At 44.5% G+C, this 26,217-nt stretch overlaps 1 protein-coding gene and 1 long non-coding RNA gene across 6 annotated transcripts in view; one reads left to right on the forward strand and one right to left on the reverse strand.

The window, feature by feature from the left end:
* LOC105277739 overlaps positions 1–26,005 on the forward strand; it is an 86,082-nt gene extending 60,077 nt beyond the window's left edge. The window contains exons 3-5 of one of the 4 annotated variants that reach the window (XR_893669.3): positions 5,911–6,131; positions 16,668–16,700; positions 24,218–26,005. This is a non-coding gene — a long non-coding RNA (uncharacterized LOC105277739). The remainder of the gene's footprint in view (positions 1–5,910; positions 6,132–16,667; positions 16,701–24,217) is intronic. The other 3 variants (XR_893668.2, XR_893671.3, XR_893672.3) reach the window with 3 other exon arrangements.
* The window catches only part of LOC105277738 (bifunctional heparan sulfate N-deacetylase/N-sulfotransferase), a 225,192-nt gene that overhangs the window by 157,886 nt on the left and 41,089 nt on the right, over positions 1–26,217 (reverse strand). The window lies entirely within an intron of this gene.

Below are 26,217 nucleotides of genomic sequence, written 5' to 3' on the forward strand. Positions count from 1 at the left end.
ACGCGATAATAGGATCTCATTCGCTAATGCGTTCGTAATTTAATTCATACTCCCCATGATCAATCATACCAAGCAATTTGTAATAAAATGTGATCACGATATCCATTGGGTGAAATTCTAAAACTCTCGGGGACGGTAGCGCGCGGTCGCGTGTATAAAATATGGCGGTTGCACCGTCCGCTGAATTTCAGCCACACTTTTCCACAATCCTTTTAACGTCGGGCGAGAAGATTAAGACTGTGCAAGAGTCAGCGTTTAACAAAACGCGTGAAATGAAACGATGAGTGGTAAATGAAACATTAAATGAACGGCAAAAGAGCACAGATTTTTACGTGAAACGAGCAGTGTGTCGATAACTTTGCCGATATGCGAAAATGGAGAGAACGCTTGGACGCTTGGACTATATTGCGGATATCAGCACTCTTCTGAAGTTTTCGCGATGACACTCGTTAACGTCACACACCATCATATCGGTTACGTGTCTGCCGGTGTGTCAAGACGGTTCTCGCATTCGACTCTCTCGAAAATCGACAGGTGGAAGATTGGTGGGAGATTCGTTTTCAGAGTACGGTAACGGAGAAATCTTGCAAAAAAGGGTGAAAAATAGAACAACTCTTGCATAATTTGTTCTCAACGTTTCCGAGAGCGGTTCATCAAACACAGCGCGTGATTACGAAAGTAATCACGTAAATTGTCTCCAGATATCTCTGAGACCGTTATTAGCCCTAGCCACATCGTCAAGCACGGTAGCTACGGAGAAATTGCTCTTGTACAAAATGGGAAACTCTCGTAACCCGTCATGAGATGTTAAATCGTAATCTAACATTATTCAGACGGCCGTCTACCCAAAGGGGTAAAGATACTCGCTCACGCTTCTGTCATGTTATCGCGCGACGTGACCCACAAGCGACTGCCTGAAATCGAACAACGCGGTAGGTATAGCGCGTGAGGCTGTTTCTCGGGCCTCGCTCGTAAAATCGTCGATTCGATTTATGTACCGGCCGTAGTTACACGCGACATAATCGTATCGATATATTCCGTTACGACGGCAGGCCATCGAGTGACGGGCGCAAGGTACTCCGGAATCGATCGTGTCCGGGAGGAACGGGCAACGAGTTTGCCAGTAGTTCCGGCTTGTCCGTTCGTAACTACCGCGCCGACACGGCCAACGAAGGTGATCCAACTTCTCTCGGGTGCTGCAGACCCGGAGGCGATGCGGTCGGGCTATAAGTAACAGCTAAATTAACATCTTAGTGCATCCCCGGAGCGTCATCTGCTATCTACGGACCGTTAGTATCGTACGAGAATCGTAAGATGTACTCCGAAGCCGCGTGTACGCAGTGCGGCGGGTTCGCACGATAAAAGCATCGCGAAAATGCGTGCCTGGTGGTGTTCTCGTCATCACCGTCGTTAATTCGTTCTCTCCGCGGAAGTGTCAAGTTAAATCATCGCGTTAAATCACCGTATCGAGTGATGCCGTATCAAATAACTGCACGTCGCGACGTCTCGCGACGCGTCGCGACGCGTCGCACGAAACACGGTACGAGCGATAACAGGCTCGATTTCGCTCATAAAAATTTCACAATGATCCATTGGGACACTTGCACGCCACGTGATTTAAGCTGCATCCGGACTGCGACGGACGAGAGCGCTCTAATAATTTAAAACGGCGGGAATACGCCGACGCAGACACGGGGCATGTGCGCGCGTGCAGGGGCGGAAGCGTAAAATCAATTCATCTTGCTTGTTTTATACGCGAGAGAACGTCAACGTAAGCACCGTCTGAGTTTTCGAAATTACGAGGCGACTGCGAGGCGAGATGTATAGCGAGTATATAGATACGAGCGCGTATAGCTGCAGTTGACAAGCACTTTCGAATACGAGATGTATAAAGAATAGATGGTTGTTGGAAGAGTAGGTCGTGATACTTCATCATGCACCAACGTCAACTAATAATATCACCGTCTCTTGTTTCTCGGAAAACATCACTTGTACGATACGTGTGTGTAATCGTAAGTTTGATTTCTTTGTCCGTCTTCTCTTACTTTTGCATTTTATTTCGATTGTTTAATCTAAATTTAATTTGCATCTCTTTACTTAAATTACACTCCTAGATACAAGCTTTCTTCACATTTGATTAATGTCTTCCAACATGTTCGTCAGTAATTACCGTGATCCATTAACGCGGAAAATTCTACTCTCGTAGTATCGATTACTCCACCTTGTTCCTTTGGTCACTTCCTGTGACTACCTTCCTTGAAACGCCTCAATCAACTTAGCAAACTCACTGTAGCGTCTCTCGATCGAATTAGAACGTCGTTAACGCGGGATTACAGATCGATCTTAGGTTTGATGTCGTTTAGTTTATGGCAAGTTTCCAGACACTAACGGAAAATTGCTTTTACTGATTATCGGTGACTGCATTAGGCGTCGCAGTCTTTGCGAATATTATGTACCTAATAACTTTGAAGCAAGGTAATAAAACGGACAAATGTATTAATCAAACGACGTTAACGTGCGTACACTTGCGTTACTTTCTCAGGATAAGATCGAGCGGAGGTAAATTCGCGAATAAAGGTATTCTATACAATCGTATTCCGGAAGAAATATTTTCCAGCAGATTAGCTCGGTAAATATTCACGATGATCGTGCAAATTCCTCAACGATACCTGTGGAATTTTTTAAAGAAGGTGAGATTACTCGCGTGGACGATTCCACGATAATTAATTAAACCAAGACAATAGGGAAGAACCTTCCACGGCTAGGTATGAATCGGCAGGCCATTATTCATCGAGGCGCCGAAATTAATTTAATAATTCCACGATTTAATACTCTCTCCACCCCTTTCCCATTTTCTATTACGTTCAGACGATCCTTTGTACCACTATGGGAACATACTTATCGCGCATTCCGTTATTATCTCTAAAGGCATATTCACGTAATAGATTCTCGTTAAACGACGGAAAATAATAAACTGCGAGAATAAATAATTTCAGTGTCCTCGTGAGATTACAACTTTTGTTCGATGTAAATCATCTATGTTGTTGTATTTTATGTATCTCGCTATTCCTCAAATTATCGGCGATGCGTCAGTGATACAGCTATTACTGTTTCAACGAGAAAATGATTTTTAACTGGAATTACCACATTACGCGAAATTTGTAAAGTGATGTTTTCCACGGAAAGTAGTTCGTTAACGAATGCAAAGTACAGAACAGTACCATTGTACTGTGCGCGATGCAAAGCGTTCGATCGCAATCGCGTCCAAGTGCGCTGAAAAATAGGAAACAGCCTCGTGGATAATAGTTCCACACGTGTGTACATGTACATGACTCGCATACATTTGTGTATCTGTCTCAGCAGTGTGTGCTCTTTCATTACACGCGCACTCATTTTGCTTTTTCGCTTTCATGGCACAAATAACGGTACCACGCCATCCTGGCGGAAAGAACGACTTCAAAAGGATCCGGCCGCGTAATATTTTACTTTGTGCAAACGAATAATTGGCAAAGTCACGTGAAACGTTGCACGGCGTGTCTAATTCAACAGCCGCTTTACCCGTAGATGAAATATGCGCGCGTTTACCAATTGCCAGTCGGGAAAGAGTCATTAATATGAAGGCAGTGTGATGAACGAAAACTTGGTTCTGCCGGACGTGAAACTCTCGTGCATCTCAAGCTGGCAACAAATTGTCGAACAAATTGTAATTCGTCCTATCGTAAGCGCAACTTTTCTGTCGAATTCTGCGAGTTGAAATCATGAGTTTACGCACCTATGCGTAAGTGCTGAAATCTTTCTGTCCCGAGCAGAAAATAATGCATCGAGATACATATTGCAACATCCACACGCGCGCGAGCGTAAAAGAAAAACGTTAATCGCGCGCGGCTTACCGATACACTTGCACATAAATTTCTACTTGCGGTAAGAGCTTTTTGTGCTCCGCCAGATACCTTTCTCAGTTCCCAATGGGGCATAAATTATTTCCCTAATTACTGCCAAGCCGTGGATCGCGTGCTGAGGATAATCTCGGGAACTCTTCGCCGTTCTTCCGCCGCCTCGCCGCCACCCCTGTGATTAAGCTTCATTTCCAGCGAAACATCCTCGTTTTAAAAAGTTTTCGGATACCTACGCGATTTACATCGATAGCGATTAATGAAACCAATTTTGAAACTGATAAAAATTTCAAGCGGTAATACAACGCTCGCATGCGCGCGTTAATACATAATATTTAGTTTCATGTTTGCGCTACGAAATATTTTACATTACAATTACGGACTCTCTATCATTCCCTAAATTTCTAAATTTCCTAAAATTGTCCAATATTTCTAAAATCATAAACCTCTTAGTTTCTGTTTCAGACTTTAGATTGCAAAAGAGACACGATTATAGATTAATCTTCCTGAATTGGTACGCACGTGTAAATTTTCATTTTGCCTCCATAATAGCATAAGTAAGTTGAAAAGCTACAAAGGAAATAACGACGTCGGAAATTGGTCACAAAATTGTTATTCCAGTGCAGACAAAAGGCAACGTTATTAAGACAATAATTCTCTTCGAAAACTGTTTCAAACCGAGAGTAATCGAGAAAGAGAGAAAGAGAGAGATTGAGAGAGGCACGACGAATCACGACGTATTACACAGCAAAGAAATCTGACAGCTCTTTAATCTGATATGAAGTACCCGCAATCACTTGGCACAGGTGATACTTTGCAACTCACGGTGGCGCTATATCTGGCGTAGAGTCGCTTAAATATTGAAACGTGGCACGTATCAAGTTTCGTTCGCCGATGGGCCTCGCTCGTGTTGCATCGGAGAAAAGTTGTACACGTAACTACAGTTTTACAAAGTATGCAAACGATGGATAAAATTACCACCGATCTAAGAACTCTACTTGGCTACGCGGATTGCACCGGCAAACTCGGAATTTCGCGAACCACGTGTCACGATCGCATCATTCATTGAAACCCACCGTGACGTATCGGTGTACACACAAAGGGCAATGCACTTACGTCGTGAAACGTGAACGTCCAACGACTTATCGATCCCGTGTAAGACCCTCAGACAGTTTAATAAAATACGAAGGAAGTCCGCGTGCGCGCGAACGATGTACTTTCACGCTGTCGGTCGGCTGCACTATAGAGTGCATCCATGTGAGCTGATGTGCCACATCGATCATTACATAAAAACTCAAGGAGTCCCTGAGGAGCCTCGGTCGAGGGAAAATATTCAAAATCTAGCACAACTCGGCAATTTCGACCCTCATGCTGCTACTCAGAGCAAATAGACGTAAAACGACATTCAAGTACACACGGCTTTCAATAAACTCACTATAATATTTATGAAACGCTCCGTCCTGAGATTTAACCGAGAATAACGACCATTTAATTTATTTATGATTTAATTATGTAGCGGTTATATTATTGTTAAACACATTAGCAATTTCCAGAGCACTGCAATTATACATACATATATAATCGTGATGGATATAATACTGCAATGCTTGTAAATTTTGTCGATACAAATGTGATAATTAATCAAATTTTTACATAGTAAACAAACTGAAATTTCATTTACACGATTTTCAGTATAACAACAATCTGCGGCATCATTTATGCTGCTATATGAAAAATCACAATGAGCGAGCGGCGCATGGTCGTCGACTAACCAGAGTGATAGAATTAAGTCGAACGACATCACCGTAACGTTACCGTATCAATCGAGATTTAACAAGCTCACTCCAAGATAGATTTACCACATTACGACAAGTCGCTACTCAAAGTCGATTTTTGTCAAGATTTCAGTTACGTGACCGCCCCATGCAGATTTACTCACGTGCAATGACACAAGCAAACGGATCAAGATCAACGCGCCGCTAAACGGCATAGCTGTAAATAATATCTTTCTTTTCAGCAAGGTGGATCGTACTCTCGGGGAAAAAGCGGAGTAGATTGTCGCTAGATTAAATTGTACGGGTTACGCTCCACGCGGAAAGCAAAGAGAGGAAGACAGAGAGGAAGACAGAGAGAACGACACGGAGACGGGAGAGAGAAGCAGAGGTGAAAAAAGGGATCAGAGGGCGGACAGTAAAGCGGTCGCAGTTACGGCCGGAAATTGGCGAAACTTTGCGGAAGGTAAATTAGCGGTAGTAATAAAAAGCGGCTTGGTCCTCGCCGAATTTCCTCGTCCTTTTTTCCCCGGGACGAGCTTTATTGCGCAGACCTCCAACCCCGTCTCTTTGCTTCTCCGTTCAACTATCCCTGCAATGCACGACGATAGGCGAGTACTCGGATGAAATTATGAGAACGGGTTTCGCGGGAAGACGCAAGAACTTTGCTTCTCCTAAAATCCTCTTTCTTTTTCTCTCTCTTCTTGTATATATAAATTGTATATATAAATAGACGCACACGTACACATGTCACGCTTCGACTAAAAAAACAATGTTTGGTACAAAAAACAATTCAGTTAATGCTCTCGATTCATTCATTCTCCGAACAGCGTCGATAAGACGGTTATCTCGAGTACAATCCCCTTTCAATGTTACATCGAAAAAGGGGATGATCCCTCGTAATCTCACTGAATTTACATTTAGAGAAGAACGTTTACGCATAGGTTTGGACAAGTGCAAAGCATTCGACGATTCATGTCTCTTCTTTCATCGTCTCTAAAACAGTCTGTAAGACGAACGTCTGCGAGAGCAAATCGTTCAGAAAGTAGCGACGAGAACAAGCATTTCCTTAAAGAGGAAACACACACAATACACTGTTTCAAATACCCTAGTCAATTAATAAAATAATAAAAGGAATTATATATCTTTAATAAACAATTTTACGAGTCGTCCCTATGATAAGTTTCACATTTTCGACGCGAGTTTTATTCGTCTTAAGGAAATTTTATTATAAATTTCCTGAAAATACAGCAAATATTCTATTGTAAAACAACCGGTATATATTGACACATTCAACGCAAAATCAGAATTCACCGTTATCCCAAAACAGTAAAATTTTAATATAAAGCTATACATATATTACGCGCCATTATTATATCCATTTGACAAATTTTGTCGAGCAAAATTCCAATTTGAATGTATATTCGACGTATCTGCGATTAAAGCAGATTAAGCTCATTTAATTCCAATAAAATCAGTCGTAATAATTAACGCTAAAGAGGAGCATGTATCGAGCGCGATACTCGCACGGATCCCGTTTCGTTGGAAAAGTCAGTTTGGAGATCGATTCGATCGCCGTTTGATTCTTAAATCAATCATTCGAGTGTGAAACCTGAATTTGCGTAAGCACTTGATTAAGCTGAATTCAATTTGACTCCACCCGTCGTCGACTCAACGTATCGTTCCGTTTAACGGCGCGCGAACAATGATAACATAATGCACACGGATAACGACGTTCCACGCGTTTCATCTTGTACTAATTGTAAGAAACGTGTTTACGAATGAGTACGAGAGCAATGAGATAAACGATTCGTGAACTAAAAAACGAATCGACACGTCGAACCGAAAATTGTCATGCAGCCTCGTTGGCGAGAACGGAAGCCGTTTTCTCGATTCCCGTGTAACTGCGTGGCGGTTCGCGCGCGATTTATATGCACGTAGCTAACTCGCACACAGGCTGGAAATTGCACCCGACGCGAAATATGCCGGGCGACGAGCGCGTAAACGCGTATTGGTAATACCTATTACGCCGACGCACATTTCGTCATTAAATGTCCATCAGACTCGTTCGACGGTCAGAATCGAGTATATCGCGCCGATGAACGCCCTTCCGGCGTGGAATGCAGTCTACTAAATTTGATTAAAAGTGCTCGCGCGCGCGCACACACACACACACAGCACGCGGCAGTAGCGACGCTCAAGTACTGTAATTTATTGTCAAAGTTCCTTTAATTAGTGCCGGTGAAGTTATTTAATACTTCACAGTAACGTATAGCACCATTGCAACGAGCGATCGATTTCATCGATGTCGCGCGTCTTCCGTGTTCGCAAGCTCCAACCACGAGAGTTTCTTCGTGGATATACCCCGCTCATAGAGTATAGTTGGCGTTTGAAAAATAACTCGTGGGTATTTACAAGCGCGGCATTTCCTCGTAATGCGAGTACGATCTCGCATCGAAATTTCGTTCGAAATTCGAGCGTGGGACATTTCGGTCCTCGTCCGTGCCCGTTCATCGCGACGAGAAGGCGCAGTGAGAGCGAATAATTGCGTTAAATCTCGAGTGATCGGTCGGGCTGCGCGGAATTCACGTCGACCTTTCTTCTGTCCGCCCAACGACGGGCTGCAACGACGAGCAAAATGACTGTAAATGAAGACGGCCGAACGTTATACCGCGGGCAAGGCGCATGGCGCTTGACATCGTGCCAGATCGCATCTAATTACGAGGTTGTCGATGCTTATTCCCGCAGGAAAATCCTTCCGACTTGTACGTTTACCACTCGTCACCCTTTCTCCCCTCTGGTCGGGAGAGCACCAACAGAAATTTTCTATCCTCCGTTCCTTACCACACCGTAAACCACCTAGTACTACCTCGATCCTATGCTATCCCGCTCCCTCACGCTCTCTCTCTTGACGTATTTTCCGTGGAAATGCAAATTCCGGGTCACTGACATCGACTCTCGAATCTCTCGAGCAATATATCGTACTGACGACGTCGAAGGGAAGTAGATGTACGTGTGCGGAAAGATAGAAGCTACATCGAGGATATATCTCGAACGAATTTTTCCATATCCTCTCTTCGGAGTCCTCGAGAATAATCTCGGTAACGACGCGGTCGACTTTGCGCACGTGACAAAAACCGCCGTTAATCCGCTGGAGAAAGGAAAAGCGATACAATTCTTACGTCAATATTACGGTTAAGCGACACTGTCGGCACGGATTCGGAAGAAAATTGATTATGAAAACTGGGTCCGACGCATACTTTCTGTAAACTGTCGTCGTGACGCTTCGACGTTTGACGAATACAATATGCATACATGTCTCTATGTCGCACCAGAGGTGCTCTCTTCTTGGAAAGACGTTATTTGTGCCCTCGAAATCCGCTGTCTTAGACGCTCGTCCGATCCGATTGCGCTTCGGAGCGTTTCCACCTCGGCCGCATGCCCCGTTCGTCGTCAAACGGACGAACGCTCTTGCAAATGGTATTTGAAGATCGCGCATGGCTATGAAAGGGATTCGATGAGGGGCGCAATCCTCGACGCAACTGCGGCACGGTCTTGCCGGTTAGAGAGGGATGCACGCAGAGAGATTCGGAGGGAAAGGATTCTTTCGGTCAACCGCAACGATAATCTCGAAATCGATCCGCCGCGCGCGAAAGGGCTTCCCCATCTGATTCTGGGGCGACGTGCATCCTCGCGTTACAACTGCCCCAACATGGCTAATCGGGAAGGTTCCCCGTCTGTCTATCGCTTCCCAGACTGCGACCCGAATTGCGTTCTCGCCGCCATTCGCCGCTATTCGTGAGATACCTGGCGACGACAGTCTCGTCGTGAATTGAGCGCAATCCCGGGATGAGTAGCTTATTTATACTTTCGAGGGAACCAGTCGAGGAAATCGGAGTCGACTCGTCGTCACTCGAGGGTTTCAGCCGGCATCGCGTTACCATTTAGTTAACACACAACGGTTACCACAGCTAGGAGAAGTCGTAGCAAAGGCTAAGTTTGCCTCATTTGCTCGTCATTGTTAGCAAGTTGGTCGCCTATCGCGAACCAAGGTAACAGACCGGTAGAACACCGATACGGGAAGATCTTCAAGATGCACCGTCTTTATCGAGTCGAGCGAAAGCAACCACGCGATACTTAATTAAGGGATCCTCTGAACGAGCGATAAATTAAACGAAACAGGAATTGCAACTCGAGCCCTTTTTTGCAATAGCTGTAATATTTCCGGGAAATGGAGTAACATTAATGCTTTTTTTTGTGGATTAACTATTAAGTTCTGGCTCGTAACCGGCGTCGCCTCGGAAGAAGCATGGCGACGACGGCGCACGATGAAACTATTCTTCTTCTTAAGAAGCAACAAGAACCAGTGCGAATCTCAGAGAGACAAAGACACACACGCACACACACAGAGAGGGCCGAAAAAAGAATAAAAATTAATTACCGCCATCCGTTAATTACGAAACTTCCACAGAGTGAGAGCGAAACAACGGCCATGTCTCGCTGCAACTTTTGCTGAAATCAAGTTTCGTAAACTTGATTAAGTTCCACGGGTAAATTGATAAGCTCTCGGTGTTGAATCGTGAGTATCGAATACCGTGGAAACGAGCTACTCCGACTCGGTGTCACGTCGTAATGGCTACGCGCGGCAAAATAAGTCGGGCCGAAGAAACACGGAAGTCGTGATTCCTCGCTTGATGCAACTTTTCACTCCTCAGTCCTCGCATTCGGATTTTGTTTGACTTTCAAATGGAACTGGTGGCTGCGTCGTGGATACTCGGGAGTCCCTCCGAGTTATTAGAATTTTCCTCAGGACGATGACCTTTCCATCTCGCAGAACCGACAGAAGCGAGCTCAGGAAACGAACGTAAAGAGAACGCAGAGAACTAGGAATCACCTTGCAACTCGACGTTTCCTAGAATTAAGCTCACGCATCTTCGAAATGAACGTCTTAACGAGAAGGATTTCGATGACGCAATTTCGATTTTAGGCGCAATCGGCCAAACAAACGTCGTGTTTTTCTTGAGATTTACGGTACTTGAGATATAGAGTACTTCTATAGAAGAACGTCAAATCAAGTATCAAGATTGTGAAAGAAAGCTTATCACGTTATATTACTCGTGAAATAATATGATCTTTTACTTGTGCTTTCGCGTTGACGAGTAATCATAGTCTTGTGTAATTACTTAGAAACGCATGAAAGCTCCTCACGACGTTATGGACGATACTTTTCTCAAGAAACTGATTCCTTCGAATTGTCACAGCTTGCAGCAAACTCGCGTCTTTGGATATAATCACCTGCTGATACCTCGAGAGTAATTAATCGCGGAATGACAAAAATAGGAAAGAAGGAAGTCTCCGTCCAGGCGCAATGTAAATGGAAGAGTTGTGTACGAGCTAAATGAAGGGTAGAAACCGGGGTATGGGAGCGCTATTTACTCTCCCTTCTTAGAAGGCTTTCATCTTGCGGCCGATTTTTTAAGAGGAAAGTTTGCCGTATAAAAAAAATAACGACTAGCCGATAATCGGATAGACTGCGCATGGTATTCTCTCCCAAGTGTACATCTTCCACCAAAATCAGCAAGATTACACGAGTTGACCGTGTTCCTCCATCTGTCTCACATCCACGTTTCGTACATATCATACATCTCTTGCTCGCGTGTCGCACTGACGATACCTTTCACGTAAAGAGTTTCAAGTACAAATAGTTTTTTCGAACATTTATACGACGGAATCTCATGTAAAAGAAAAGGCGTGAGTCCTCGATGGAAATGCGCGAATAAATTTGCACGAGAAAACATTTATCTCGAATAAAGACTCTTTTCGCGTTTGTATCGCTCGCGCGTGCACGATGCGACGCGAACGTACGAACGAGACTTTTTACACGACGTAGGGAGTGATAGCGCGCTGCGAAATCTCATTACTTCTCGACAAAGACCTCCCTGCGTAATGCAACGAAAAAAGGAGATGGAAAAAAAAGACTTTCGAGTCTGGCGGCAAACACTTTTCGAGATTAACACCGCTATTCTCAAATGCAAGCTCGCGCGCGGAATTTAAGTGGTTTACGACGAGGAATTATCGATACAAAGCATGGATGGAATGGCTCTCGTAATCAGATCGAATTTTATCCTCTTTCTAGCGATCTAGCTATTCATTCATCTAGTTGAGATACAATGACGCGAAAGTCGCTCGAACTTGAGTGCAAAACGCCACCTCCACGATTTAACGATTTTCTACGATGCGGAGTCGCCTCAAGGATGATGTACTCTGCATCTGGATACTCACCAAATGGATTTAACGTGACGGGAAATCAATTGAAAGAATTATTTTGCCACAATACGCGACTAAAAACGGGTACATTCGTCCGCGCGTATTCGTTTGCAACGATAATCGAATTTCCGTGTCAAAATTCTATAATGTTCCGCCTCAGTCCCGAACACGGAAATATATATTTATCTGGAGCTTCATCAACTTGGGTATTCATTTTGCGTGAATATCCAAGCTTCATGATTGTCGAGAATCTTCAAAAATACACGGTGATTCCAGTACGTATAGTTTTGCAATCGGGATTCATGACGAATCCATCGATCCTTTGTATATCCTTTTTTTTCTTAATGCAACGTATGCACACGAACGGCCTGCGCGTTTTCGCATTCTCGAATCAATCGTACAAGGAAGCGACGACGTACGCGCATCGATCAACGACGATCCACGGTGATTGAATTTTCACGATGGTTGCATCCGCGATTCGTTTCGATTCCATTTCGCGTTTTCGCGCACGACAACACCGTATCTGTATTTTCTCGAAAGATTCTCGTATCTTGAAAGATTCTTACTCGCTTTCTCGCGCGCTCTCAGCAAATGAAATTCGCTCCCTCGATTAACAATGAGATAATCGAAACATTTTCAACAAAGTAAGCCACAGAAATTTCGCCAATGAGCGATAATATTCAAGAGCAGCATTCGCGGTTTCGACGTGTCCGACCATCAATGCGGATGATCGGAAAGAATCGCCTCGGCGTATGGAGACAATGCACGCGGATCGACTACACCGTGGATGCGCTTTCGGCATCGTCGCGCGATGCACTTTTACTCCACGCTTCACCAAAAGCGGCCGCTTCATCGCCGCGAACTTTGGATCGATAGATATTATTTCCGGCCTGTGCACGACACACGCTGAATTCACAATACGCTTCCGCGTGCACGCCACGACGCACCTACCATAATAATGCGAATGCGTTTCGCGCGCGCGTCTCTTCCACCATCCTTGGGAGCCGCGTCGCTTGCAACCGCATCGAAATTGCGATCGGGAGAATCATTAATCGCTTTGTCGTGTTGACGTTCGAGGATAAACCGCGTCAAAACCGCGGAGTTCATTCGAGATTCAACGATTCAGTTCGACGTAATCTTTATGAAGCCAGAGTCTCGTAATCAAGAAACCGTCTCGTCGTCTTTGGCGTTTCGAAATTTCTCGAAAATTTCTCAAGCAAACTTGTGTTACGGTGATAGAGCAGTTACTTCCGGAAGTAATACGCGACGCATTCGTCCTCGGCAAAATGGATCCAACTTTGCTTCCGTATAAGCTTAATCCTATGGGGACTTGACGAGGTTCGCGCGTAGTTCGCATCTCCCATTTCGATTAGAAGATTCAAGCGCGCCTGCTACACCACGTCGCGGAATTAAGCTGTCCTAAGATCGACCTCTCTCTGTCTTTCTCTCTTTCCCTCTATCTCTCGTACGAGTTCTCGAATAGTATGATGCATTCTCGTGACGTCGTCCATTTCAGAGAGCAAAATTGGCACACACGTGTGTGCCAAACATTTAATTTTCAATATTTAAGATTCAATGTTTGATGAAATTGAATAAAGATACGGCATGTGCCATGATATATAAGATACGAGCAAGTGAACACCAATCATCTCCGGATGTGCAATGGTCATATCTCCTACCCACTCGATCGATTTCCATTTCGAAAACCGACGGCGAACGAACAGCGCGGCCGGGTCCATCTACCCGCTCGAAAAACTCATTCGTCCATTTTTAACTAGTTTTTCCGTCCAAACAGAATTTGCGCTCCCGACGAAGCGAAAAAAGGAATTCCCTGCATTCCTCCTCGAAGCGTCGTTAACGGGCACGGAGCATAGCACGTTCAATTATCATCTACGCCAAGGGGAAAGCGAGACAGAGAGGGAAAAAGGGAGTGCTTAATAAAAGGCCCAATTTCTCGCGCGCGCGATTTTCATCTGTAATTCCGGAATCGCGGTTCGTTAAAAACGAGCAACGCGTCTAAACTCCCCCGTACTTCATTACCGCTGACAAATCGACGCGTACGAGCCGATTCGAAAACACTCATCAATCCTCGAAGGAGCCTCGTATAGCGGACCGCTCATCGGCGATGCCATCGGGAGCCATTAAGTCTCCCCCGGAACAGTCGAAAAGCGCCCCGCGCGATGCTCGGGCGTGCAGAACGGAGGACTATATGTACCAAAGCGCTTAAATTTCATCGAGAGGGGCAAGTGGAAATTCGGGGATGGAGCGCGGCGAGCGTATCGACGGCGACATGGGAATAGGCAACGGGTATACGACGGGGGAACGGCAAAATTTATTATCGCGTCAATTAGAAATTGATGGAACGTTGGACGATAATCGATTTAGGATCGAATCGGTCCACCTCGAATAGCCCGTTTTGCTGGTCCCCCGCCTCGGGGTGGTTATCGTCCCGTTGTTCGAACGCTCGCCAAAAATATGAAAGCCACGGGGCAGCGCTTTTCCCGCCCCTTTTGCCGCGCGTTGCCTGTTAAAGTCCAATTCGGAGGGAACAATATTTCTAACGTGTTTTCTAACGGGCCGTCGTAATTGAACCAACTGCCATTGTTTGTCTGCTTTTTTTCTATCGAGCCGCCGACATGCACGATGGAGCGTACGCAAATAACGGCCATCCAGCTAAAATTTCATGAAAAGATGATAATTCGCGAAGAGGTATTTGGTTGACGGTTACATCTTTGTGAGCGAATCATTAAAAAGTGAATTCTCATGTAGTGTCGGTTCGATATATCTGAATAATCGCGTTACGCCAAGTACGCCAAGTACGACATGATTAATTAGATTTCAATCATTCATCACCTCGGCAGTAGGCCAGTAGCATGCACCAACAAGTGAAAAGTATCGTTAGTTCGCTGTCGCGTGACATGTTAATTTATTATAACCTCCGATGTTTTGTAAAGAAACTTTCGTACTACGCAACCCGTTAGAAAATACGTTTGTAAAACCGATCCCCGGCCACGCGAATCTGATTTTGCCTCTCGATAAAAAAAAGAGTTTCTCTTTAAAATCATGTGTAACGAACCGCGACTCGCAGACTATTTTCCGTCGTGACCATTAATCACTGGCTTTTTACCGGTTAATGCAAAGTACGCAGATATTCGTGGTACATGCTCAACGTAAATCGAACCACCGACTGCCTCGATTGCCGTTTGAAAAACGAAGCAAAACGGGAAACTGCTCGCTGTGTGTATGTGCACCATCGACGCATTTTATCATCCGTAACGCTTCCTCTCTCCCTTTTTTCAAAAAGAAAGCATCGTGCGGAACAGATTACAAAGGTCTTCCAAACTTATTCTTGTCTTTTTTTCTATCAAGAGCGGTAACTACGATACGAGTTAAAATTCTCTCTCTCTCTCTCTCTCTCTTTACCGTGTCATCAAGTCGTCCTCCCCCTGGAAACATTACAAAATGCATTTCGCGGTATTTGGAATGATTTAAATTTTCGAGTTAATCTCCTTAATCTCCTTCATCCAGTCTTGCTTCAACGCGAGCTTTCATCTCACATCCCATTATTTCTCGATGCAAGGACCTGTTGACTTTAATTGCATGCACAAAAGTCGCGCCGTCGGAATAATCCTCTCTGAGTTCGCGATCACGCGACTTTTCTCCCTGCTGGTCAAAACTTTGCGGTGACGTCGAAGTAGCTAGACACGAATGACCAACCGAACGAATAATGAAGAAGAGAGAGAGAGGAGTCATTGCGTTGCGCGACAGAAATCTTGCCGCGAGCCGATGAATCGACTTTGTGACTCCTTGTGCGCCAAGAGCGGAAGAGCGCCGTGAGGAAAGACGGGAAACGCCTCGTCCAAAGTTCTCCGTGCCAAGGCTCAAAGACATGCCATTCTCATTTTCTCCATTTTGAACCGAGGGAGGCCGACTTTGCCTCTATCCGCGGGGGCACCATACTAATTAGAAAACTTGGAAAGTCTTTCGGATCATAAAGATGACAGGGAGAAGGTACGAATGAGAGAGAGAGAGAGAGAGAGAGAGAGAAAGGGGAGAATCGGAGCCGTACAATGTCTGTCGCCAAAGTAAGAGGAGACTTTAGCGCAAATATTTGTCATAGCGAGCACGTGCACGCATCTTGGTGAGGTACGGGTCGAAGCTGTTCGTGACATCGCATGCGGCAATGAATTAAATTGTTAGTTAAACATCGTGTCTTTATGCTACTCTCACTATGCTTCGACTGAATGTTCAATGTACCGTAAACTCGTCTTTAGTTTTTCCTACACGGTAAAGCAGATTAAGCCGCGAGATCGATGCTCGTACGTACGTCCAGTGGATTACCGTAAATAATGTGCTTCTCGATGCGCGGTTAAGGCGCGTTACATGGCATACGGAAAATGCAAGTCGGTGAAAATAAAGGAGAGACTGAACGGATGGAGCCGCAGTGGAGTATCAGATGTGTGTACGTTATCGTATGGAAGGAAATGCGTATCGACGGAAATAAAGCGCCGTGCCTCTACCTCCATGGAAACACATTACTCACGTTCGAAGACTTGCTTGCGCAAAATCAAATGACGTTTCTCTTCGAGAACGACGTGTCTGTTTCGTGGGATACGCGCAACAGTGCGGCACTTTCACGACACGACAATGTGAATAAAGCATTATACAGCTAACAAATCTTCACGAGTCTCAAGCATTCTTAAACATCCTTATTAATGAAATTTCTACTTTGCAGGAACGTGCGGGGAAAATAAGGCGACCGTTTTGTGTAAGTTTATAAAAAGAACATTTCGATTTGCACTTTGTTTCATGTCGTTTTATGTCACAAAAAAAGATGCTCAAGTTGGAACGGAGCCAATTTCTATCTTATGTACTTGTAAAGATATTCTTGGAACTCGAGACAATGTGCTACGACAATTTCTGCTTTCTTCGATCTCTGTTTGTGTGTTTGCTGATCTTGTAGTTAACTTTCTCCTATTAAACTTCCATGTAACGTCGTGGAATAATCGCAATTTGTTCGCATTATCTTAAATTGACAAAATTGAAGTTTCATGATTCCATTATTTTCCATTAAGTTCAGTAAAAAGAAAGACAATCTTTGAAAAAGCAGATCATCGCTCTTTTAATATCAAGTGACATTTTCCAGCTTACAACGGCCATGAATTTAATTCCATCAAAAGTACCTTCCAAGTTTACGAAACACAGCCGCGTAGCTACAAGTAGCAAATGATATGAAAATATTTCACTCTGTCTCTCGCTCTTCGGTCACTGTTATTGCGAAGGATTCCGACGATAAATTCAACGAAAAGTTGCGGTACCACGGAAATGAGCAATTTTGTTTCAGCAACGCTCCTTGATAAAACTTTACTCGAGCAGCAAGAACAAGCGGCACAATGCGGTCGGCGGCGAAAGAGAGCAAGCGCGTTTCATGAAAGAGAAATCCGTCGTGTCACAATTATTGTCGCGAGTTGCAATTAAGAGACAAACTTGAAGCTCCGACGCCGACGTCGTGGCGCGAGCTTTTCTTCGAGTTGGAGTCCTAGTTGGACAATCATATAACGCGCGCCGCGATTTAGATTTATTTGCGTATATTAATCTTACATGCCAGTTTTATGATTAGTAACAAGAAATTAATTATATAATCGAGAAAAATTAGAATGGGTCCCCCTGTGTATCGGCGCCACATAACAAATTGTTACAAACAAGTACATGATTCTTGGGTCTCATCGTGAATCATAAAACCTAAACGAACTCTAATGTCGAAAAGACCGAAGAATTTAGCCGTTTTCAATCGTCCAATTTATTCAAGAACACACCACTATGGAGCAGTATCAAAATCAGTTGAGTTTAATGCACCCTGCCCCTTTCTCCATCCCTACGTGCTTATCTCGCAAATGAGCAGTAACGAGAGTCGACTGCAACAATTTATCAAAATGCTAAGGTAGCAATTAATAATCCGCTTGCGGTGTACCGATGAAACTACTTGGCAGCGAGGAGAAAAACGATTCGCAACCATTGTTGCGTATCAGCACACTGACGCTGAATTAAGGAACTCAATTACGATGAGGACTATTAATATTCCACGACGATGGCGAGCTTAAAACACACAGCGTATCAGCGAACAAGACAGCTGAATGGCATTTTGAAATAAAATTGACAATTCTGATTCACGATAGTGAGACTTGTGTCCATTTCGCGTATCTTCGACTCATATACGCAAAAAGTAAAAGAACGAAAACAAAAGATTTCAATTTACACATCATTTGTGTAATGAGTGCGTTACAATTTCTAACACATAATTTTAATTATATGATATCTCTCTCTCTCTCTCTCGATTTAAATTAATTTCTTACAAAACTTGTTGGATATATTTGAAATTTCTGTGATACGTGTGGTGCAAATTTAAATTGGTTCGCGCGATCAGTAAAAATATTTCAAACCTGATATAAATGTATCCACTCTTAAAAAAGCCGTTAATATATAAAAGATATATAACGGTATCATGTTATATGAGTACATTTACGTCACGTCATATTGATTTGGAATAGTAATTCGATTGAAGAGTAGCGCAGAGCTAAAAGTGTTCTTGTCTAGTAGTAGTCTACAGATTTTACAGATAGTATCCGCAATTGACAATTGACGGATATCGTTTTTGCGGATGCAATTTCCAGATTCTTCTTAGGAAAAGGATTCTTATCGGTCTCAATTGAAGTCTTTCAATTGTATTTACTTGCGAAAGCGTTTTGATCGCAACAGTTCTTTCAGACTTGTTTCGGAGTGATGTATGAGAGAGACGACGATTCGTGACGTGACTATGCTTCGACGTATTCGCATTACGATGTGTGCGATATAAAGAGAATTGCAATGTGTATGCGTGCGCGCACGTACAACGCAATCTATTTTGTGGCTGGCTAGTATCGAAAAGCAAAAAGCAATCTGAAAATTTCGGAAGACCGAGGCCGTGATTACCTCTAAAATTATCCGTAAACTAATGAAAGGAACGGACGGGATGACAGATGGCAACAAAGTTACATTCGACGAGAGTATTTCTCCGTGATTTCATGCCACCGTGCGCTGCACGCATTCAATTTATTACTCACCAAAAAAAAAACTAATTTTTTTCTTTTACTGTTTTCTCCACTGTTCCCAATCGGCTCGCGCGCGAGCATTACTTTCATCCGGCGCTTCATCTCTCTTGTAACCCCGACTCTCAGCTCCACATAATCATCTGCCGCCTCTTCCGAGCGAATACACCGCGGGATTAATTCAGTCCGTTTTATTGCGCGAGTGAGCGACCCCAGCAGCATTTACACTCGCTAGGACGTTGCCGGAATTTGTCCTCTTGGTCCCTTGCACAATGCATCGCACATTCGGCGCGACCGTAATCATCCACTGGTGGCACATTCGAATTCTGCATCCTTGAGCAGTGCGCTCGCTGTTTTCCCGCCGATGGAAATCGTGTATCTCTCGACGCATATCGAGATCACGAGAATGGTCATAATGCGGTCGATAGAATGCAGTCGTAAATGTGGTAAATAAGATATATTTTGGCGAGTAATTCTCCAACACACTGTTTTCACACCGAGGACAGAGGAAACTTTATTGTGATTTTATAATTTTAACAAGAAAGAGATGCACGATCACTTTTATGAGTAATGAGGAAAACCGATTATATCTGAAGGAAAACTTATCGGAAAATGTATGCGTTTTAAATAATAGATAATAAAATTGCCAATCCTGGAATGGAATAAGAAGAGGACGGTAAAACGAACAGCATGCAACAAAGAACCGATAGATGATAGGTATATCGTGACGTGAAAATACATGTCATCCCCGCCATAGTGAGAGGGTTAATAAAGATTTGACGCGATCACGCGTATAGGTGAAAAAGCGAATGATCGGATCAATATATCGGCTTGTTAAAACGCTGAACGCGTGCGCGAGCAAGCGAGTGAATAATGCAGCCGAGTAATATCGGATACCGGATCGCGGTGTTCGTATATCGCACGAGTTTATGCATATTTCTTGAGGAACGAGCCTTGTGTTGAGGCGCGCGCGTTACGCTCGTCCAATTGCCGTGGGGCATTTTTTACTGGAGCATGGAGAAAAGGTGGGAGGAGGGGAAGGGACCTTTCGAGGGCACAGACAGGAAGGAAGGAAATGCGGGGGGGGACGTCGGCAAAGTCCCCGAAGCAGCAGCGAGAAAATTGGATCGCGGCACCGTCGGCAGCAGCTCTCTTTTTCTCTTCCCAAAACGATTGCACCGACGTCGGGAGCCATCGCCGGCTTTATTCCAATATTTTTGCCGCGTTATTTTATTTAACGCGCGTCCGACTCTCCTGCGATTGAATTATTCAAATTCCGTTCCCCGTTCTTCCTCGGTTAGCAGCGTGCGCGCGCGAGTCTCCCTTTGCGTTCCCACCCCTTCTGTCCGGAGATTTTCACTCCCTGACGATTTCCCACCGTGTTTTCCACTTCGCTGCTGCTGTCTATACCGAAGCAACGTACGAATAAAAGGCCCAGTAATAGCGCTCGCCGCAGTTTCGCGCAAATGTCGCGCATGAAACGCGCGAGACAACATGTTGCCCGTTCGAATTAGGTGCGTTTGAGCGAAAACCAGTTGTAGCAGTACTGCGCTGCGTAAAACCGTCGATAAACTTTTGCCGTTGCAAGTATAGTAGCGCGATATCACGTCCAGATTAATGCCGACTTTATGGTATCAGATAGCACGATGCGCACGCATGTGCGTCGTCTAACGTTACGTAACGTTATGTAACGCGGCTTTTCTATACTTGATTGCTATTCTTTCAACATTCTTCACTTACACGTGCCAATTTCGAACTTTACTCATCATGTGACGCGTGCGTGCGTGTAATGTTGAATCGCTATTCCGTATTACACAACGTTAATTCTTCTCACGGGAACATCGTGTCCGCAGCACCCATACATCGCGCATCGTTCGCGGAAATGTTGAAAGCTGTACGTTACGACTTTGCTCTCTCCGATGAATTCCGTTCTCGTCGGCGACACTCTGGTCAAATGTATCGATATTTGTCACCGTCGTGGAAATGGAAAAAAGAAAAAAGATTCGGCTACACACGCGCGCGCGACATCGACAGACCGCGTGGTACCGGACCTACCAAGCCTACACTACCAGTGGCCAACATTGTGCATTCGCCATTAAAACCGGAACGAATGGATAACAGCTCGTTGCACCCGGTTACCTCGCGTTCTTCTCACGGGGGAAGAGAAGGACGGCGAGACGATCGGGCAGGAGGGCACGTCGGCTGGCTGTACCGTAGTAAAAAATCGTACATTCCTCTGCGCGATGCGCGAAACGAACCGTTAGTCATAACGAACCAGTCCCCTGGAAGCATCCCTGTTTGCGAATCCATCTCTGTGTAAACGTTGATTTGCACGTGTGCATGCTAGAACCCGGGGGTGGCTGGATGCACGGTGGGAGGGCTTCTCGCTCGATGGGCGATACGGACGCAATCGTACGTGTATGGCTCGCGTTAAACGCGCGATATATGCGTAAGGGAGAGAGCACACCCTGTGTCCCGTGTGCTTGCTCACGCACATGCATTATTTTCAGCCGGCCGATACATTGGTCAACGAGGAAGAGAGGATGGAGAGACCGCAATGTAACGCAATGCGCGTACAACATCGTCATCAAAAATTAGGCGAGGCAGCACAGCTCCGGCATAACCACCCACCGGACGATGCATCAATTTTTCGTAATTCGTCCGGCTTTAATCGCCGAACGGTAATTCGTATGCGCGTGGGAGCCGAAGCTGGGGGAAACTCGCGTAAAAAGGTGCGAGTCGAAATTGAAATTTCGCGGTGCATTACCGAAGATCGATACGCAATTACGGCAGTCGGGACCACGCACGTGTATCCGGTTGGAGGATGATTAGATCGCTCTCTACGTCACGTTTGATCATCGTGGATACACATAGGTGCGGTGAATCGTGAATCATGTACGACAGATCGGAATGGATGATGGATACATTCCCGCGCACAATTAGCGTGACTGAGACATTTAATATCTCACGAAAAAGATATATTTAATGCCGCAAGTACGTAACAGCTTCCAATCTCTTTCGAGGTTGAAACATGTAAATCAACTACATCTGTGATGCCCAGAGCGGATTTATGTGACGACTACAACGAGATTAATGTGCTGCCATACTTTATACATATACGCTTTATACATATACGCGATATTTTTTTATCGTCGATATCGATGTCGATATCGACACTTGTTCTCTTGAGTTTCCGGAGGCAAGTGGCATTGCCAAAGAGACACGCCAAGAGATCGATATGCAACATGTTCATCGTGTCGTATATTCTTTCCTCGATTCGGTCTCCAAATTCCACACTTGCGTATTCCATAGAAATATTCAGAGAGCAATCGGAATGAAAAATAAATTAATGCTAAAATTAATGGAAAATATTATAAAAATATTGTATTTATAGCTACTCGGAAGATGATATTGACATCTCTCGGTCAAGGTAAATTTTCCATTTTTATTAAAGATATGCAAGTTCGATCGTAACATACGATTCTACCGAAGATGGTTAAAACTGGATGGCATCATGATCGAAACGGACATCGCATAATCCCATCTCGGCGGAAGGATCCTGCAAAGGACCCCTTCGTAGCCTTGGAACGCGGCCATTCTCCCCCGTTCGGAGATTCAAGTGGCAAGCGAGAGCGCTTACCTCGCGGATCATGCGTTGCGCGTCCATTCCATCGAGTTGGTCGGGCCAACAATGACGGCATGTGGATTTGCGATTCAAATACGGTCGGAACGCAGTATAGGAGCACGGTGGCAGCGGGAGAAGATTTCTGTCACTCCGGAAGCCACTCGCGAGCCGCGCTGCAACGGGCGAAAGAGCCGGTGGAACTCACTTGCCATTCTCAGTGCTGACGGCTGCACAACAGGGTTCTCTCAATCTCCCTGCCACTATCCCCGGTTGCTGTCTTCTCTCTTTCGTTAACCCCATGTCCTCGTACGCTTTCCCTCATTTTCCATTCCCCGTAGTCGACTGTCACGGTTTCCGCGGTGCACCGACGTCGCGATCCGGCTGCTGCGTGCTCGCGAAACACGCGCTCGCGACATCGCGCCTCACCTACGTCAGCGTATATGTCAGCGAATCGTATTTGCGTTACGTGTTACGCTGCAGTTGTGGTGCTCTGACGCACCCCGACCGGGATCATCTCTCTTCCTCTTTCGCTCGTTCCATCCCTACCTTTCTCTTCGTGCGGTTGGATGTGTTTCGACTTGATCCCAGGTGGACAATGCGGTCGCCAGCGGCACAGAAATGTCCAAAGCCGGGTGTGACAATGCAGCTCCGCTGCGACGAAACGTGTCGCAAAGTCGAGTATCAGTCACGCTATGTGTGGCTGCCGAAAAAATGCAACATTTGACAAAGAAATCACTTGGCCAAAAACTCGAGACGCTCGGAACGCTCATTTGCAAGGCTTCACCCTCAACTCTCGTGATTGATCGTGTGCGTGTATATGCGATTACCTGATATGTCGTTTCTAAATACTGGTGAAATTGTTTGATCAAAATCAAACTATATCCATACTATGCTTTTTTTGAGAAAAAAGATGTAAGGCAGCATACGCGTACTTGAATGCGAGGAATTTGTTTGACTCCTTACTGCGCGCTTAGATAATACTAAAAGGAAATTTATACACTTTTTATCATATTGCTGATTATTCACGGGGACATGGTCGTTTACTTCATTTGTCTCATTTATCTTAATTATCGCTCTAATGTACGCGATAGTGATAGCACGCTTTCTTAATGGTAAGTTTGCGTTTCGAACAGGAGCATGTGCTATGCTATTATTATAGTATAAGGAACATGATGCCTTTGATCGTGTGGCTAACCTGGCACGACTACTGTGTAACTGACATTCTCACCACGTCAGTAGTGATGCTCAAAGGATGTGAAAATATACTCTACCTCTCTAATGCCATCGCGACAGATTCTTTCTACCTGATTTCAACTCCAAGCAAGACATCAACAATTAAGAATGAAATTAATACATCACTATCTCAATGAGAATAATTATGAGAATAAAATATTAATCGTGCTGTCTGCGTTGTGTACGTTTGCCTTGTAAGCACATGACAAAGATAGATATTTAACTGTTTAGAAGGAAAAGCAAGTATGACACTTGTAACAAGGGATAAGAAAAAAGAAAGGTGATAAGAGGAATAAAATTCGTGTAGATTATTTTAATTTTGTCTGAATTTTTTTGTTACAGATGACGGAGCGTTCCTGAAAATAATATTAAATTGAAATCCGAAGGATCGAGAAATTCTGGATTCAAATCAGAGCCATCTCGAATACATTAATCTTGACGAGCTTGTGATTTAACGCAGAACGATACATCTCTTGTAAGTTGCGATACACATTGTCATTTAGTATGAAAGAAAAAATGATCCGCGCGTAAGCTGAGAATGCTGACAATGAGATGATGAGACCGAGCGCTGCACCGCTTTGCAATTTCGTGAGTTTTTCCGCGAAACATCCTTTTGTCGATCGACAACGACAGCTTTGGACGGTACCGCCATAATAATAATAATTAATATCCAATATTTCTCTGGATTTCACGATCCGAGTTCCGAATGTCCTCTGCAATTTAATACACTCCCTTTAGCAACTTTATTCTCTGCCTGGTATATTCTGCTGGCGAAACTTGTAATTAACTTAACTGTACTAGCGTCACTCTAAAAAACTGATCTGAAAACCTCGAGGAAACTGATTTCAGGGTACACTACGCGCACAATACGAGAATTGTCGAAAGAAGTATCTGATCTGTCTTGAAGAAGCAAATCAAACGGAAGAAACTTGAGTCGCTTCGTTTAAAACGCACGATCTCGAGGTTTGAATCTGTTTCATCTCGTCTCTTTTATCCTGTTATTTTCGCCTGCCATCTCGACGAATCGATGACGGATAAGCGAAATGAAGCGGCCATTACGCTGCTTGTTCTAATGAAACTCGCACGGAGGTTTAATTCAAGGAGCGTACCGACCGTCTAACACTTTTTCCTCGGGTGCTAATTTAGAAAAAGGGGTGAAAGTAATGAAGCGTCGCGGGACCATTTTGCGTTATTAATGGCCACTTCGTCACGTCGGTAATTTTCCCTCCGCCCACAGACACCCTACTTTTTCTCTCGTGACCACTCTACATATTGCAAGAGTTTCATTAAATCGTGCGACTAACTGCTGCGTGACCGAGTTTTTAAATTGATCTCTTCTCTCGCTCGTCTCAGATTCGCGGACTGTAATTCACGCGAAAGCTAGTCGAAAATAATTGCACCGTTTTCGCTCATTCATTTATTTATTTATTCATTCATTCATTCATTCATCTTTTGACGCCTTTGACAATCGGAAACAAGTAGTACGGGTTTACACGCAACATTTGGTCGACGAATTTACAAGCCAAGAAATGCGAAATGGTACACGCATGACCGCATCCGATTCGTAAGACGATCTTGATGTATACCTAAATATTCATCGGACGAGACAATTTCTGCAATTTCCGTGATACAAAGGATGCCAGGAAAAGTCAATGCGTGAAAAGTTTCGCTGGCCAGATGCGACTCCCGCGGGTTCTCCGCCGTCAGAACTCGACGGCCCTTGTTATTTGTCGTTAGCGCTTGTTTGTTCGGCGCTCAGCAAACCGTTCGCTGGCTGCTGCAACTGCGCGATCCCTCGTCGCGAAAAAAAACCGTTGTCACGTCCCAGTTGCAATTTTCCTCTCCGAGCGCATTGGCCAGTTACGTGCTGTAGAGCTTACGCGTACGCAAGCTGATTTCAGCTGTACGACATGCTCGCTTGTAGCACTAGGCGAGGCACCTAGACGAGGTTTTATACGCGGGATGAATGGCTCTATCAATCTATATCCGGTTTCGATAATGGCGCAACAAAAGCTCTGGAGCTCGTGTTCCGGTTGCTTTTATTTTTAATTAAAGTTCCATTGTTCCAGGAATGGCTGCACTTACTTACTGTACAAACAACAAATACAGAATACAAACACGTTATTGCGTTATATTATTGTGAAATTTCCTATCTGTAACTTTGTGCTTTTCCACCTTGAATATTTTTCCTTTTCTATACTTTCTGTACTTATCTACGTTTATATTCAATATTCATATCCAGGTGTGGTGATGTGTGTAAGCGACGAGGACATCATTATGCGACACATTACACGTACCGTCGTGTACGGTAAGTTTATTTAAAAACAGGCATGCGCAAGGTA

This window comes from Ooceraea biroi, chromosome 12 (genome assembly GCF_003672135.1).
Source record: "Ooceraea biroi isolate clonal line C1 chromosome 12, Obir_v5.4, whole genome shotgun sequence".
NCBI lineage: Eukaryota > Metazoa > Arthropoda > Insecta > Hymenoptera > Formicidae > Ooceraea > Ooceraea biroi.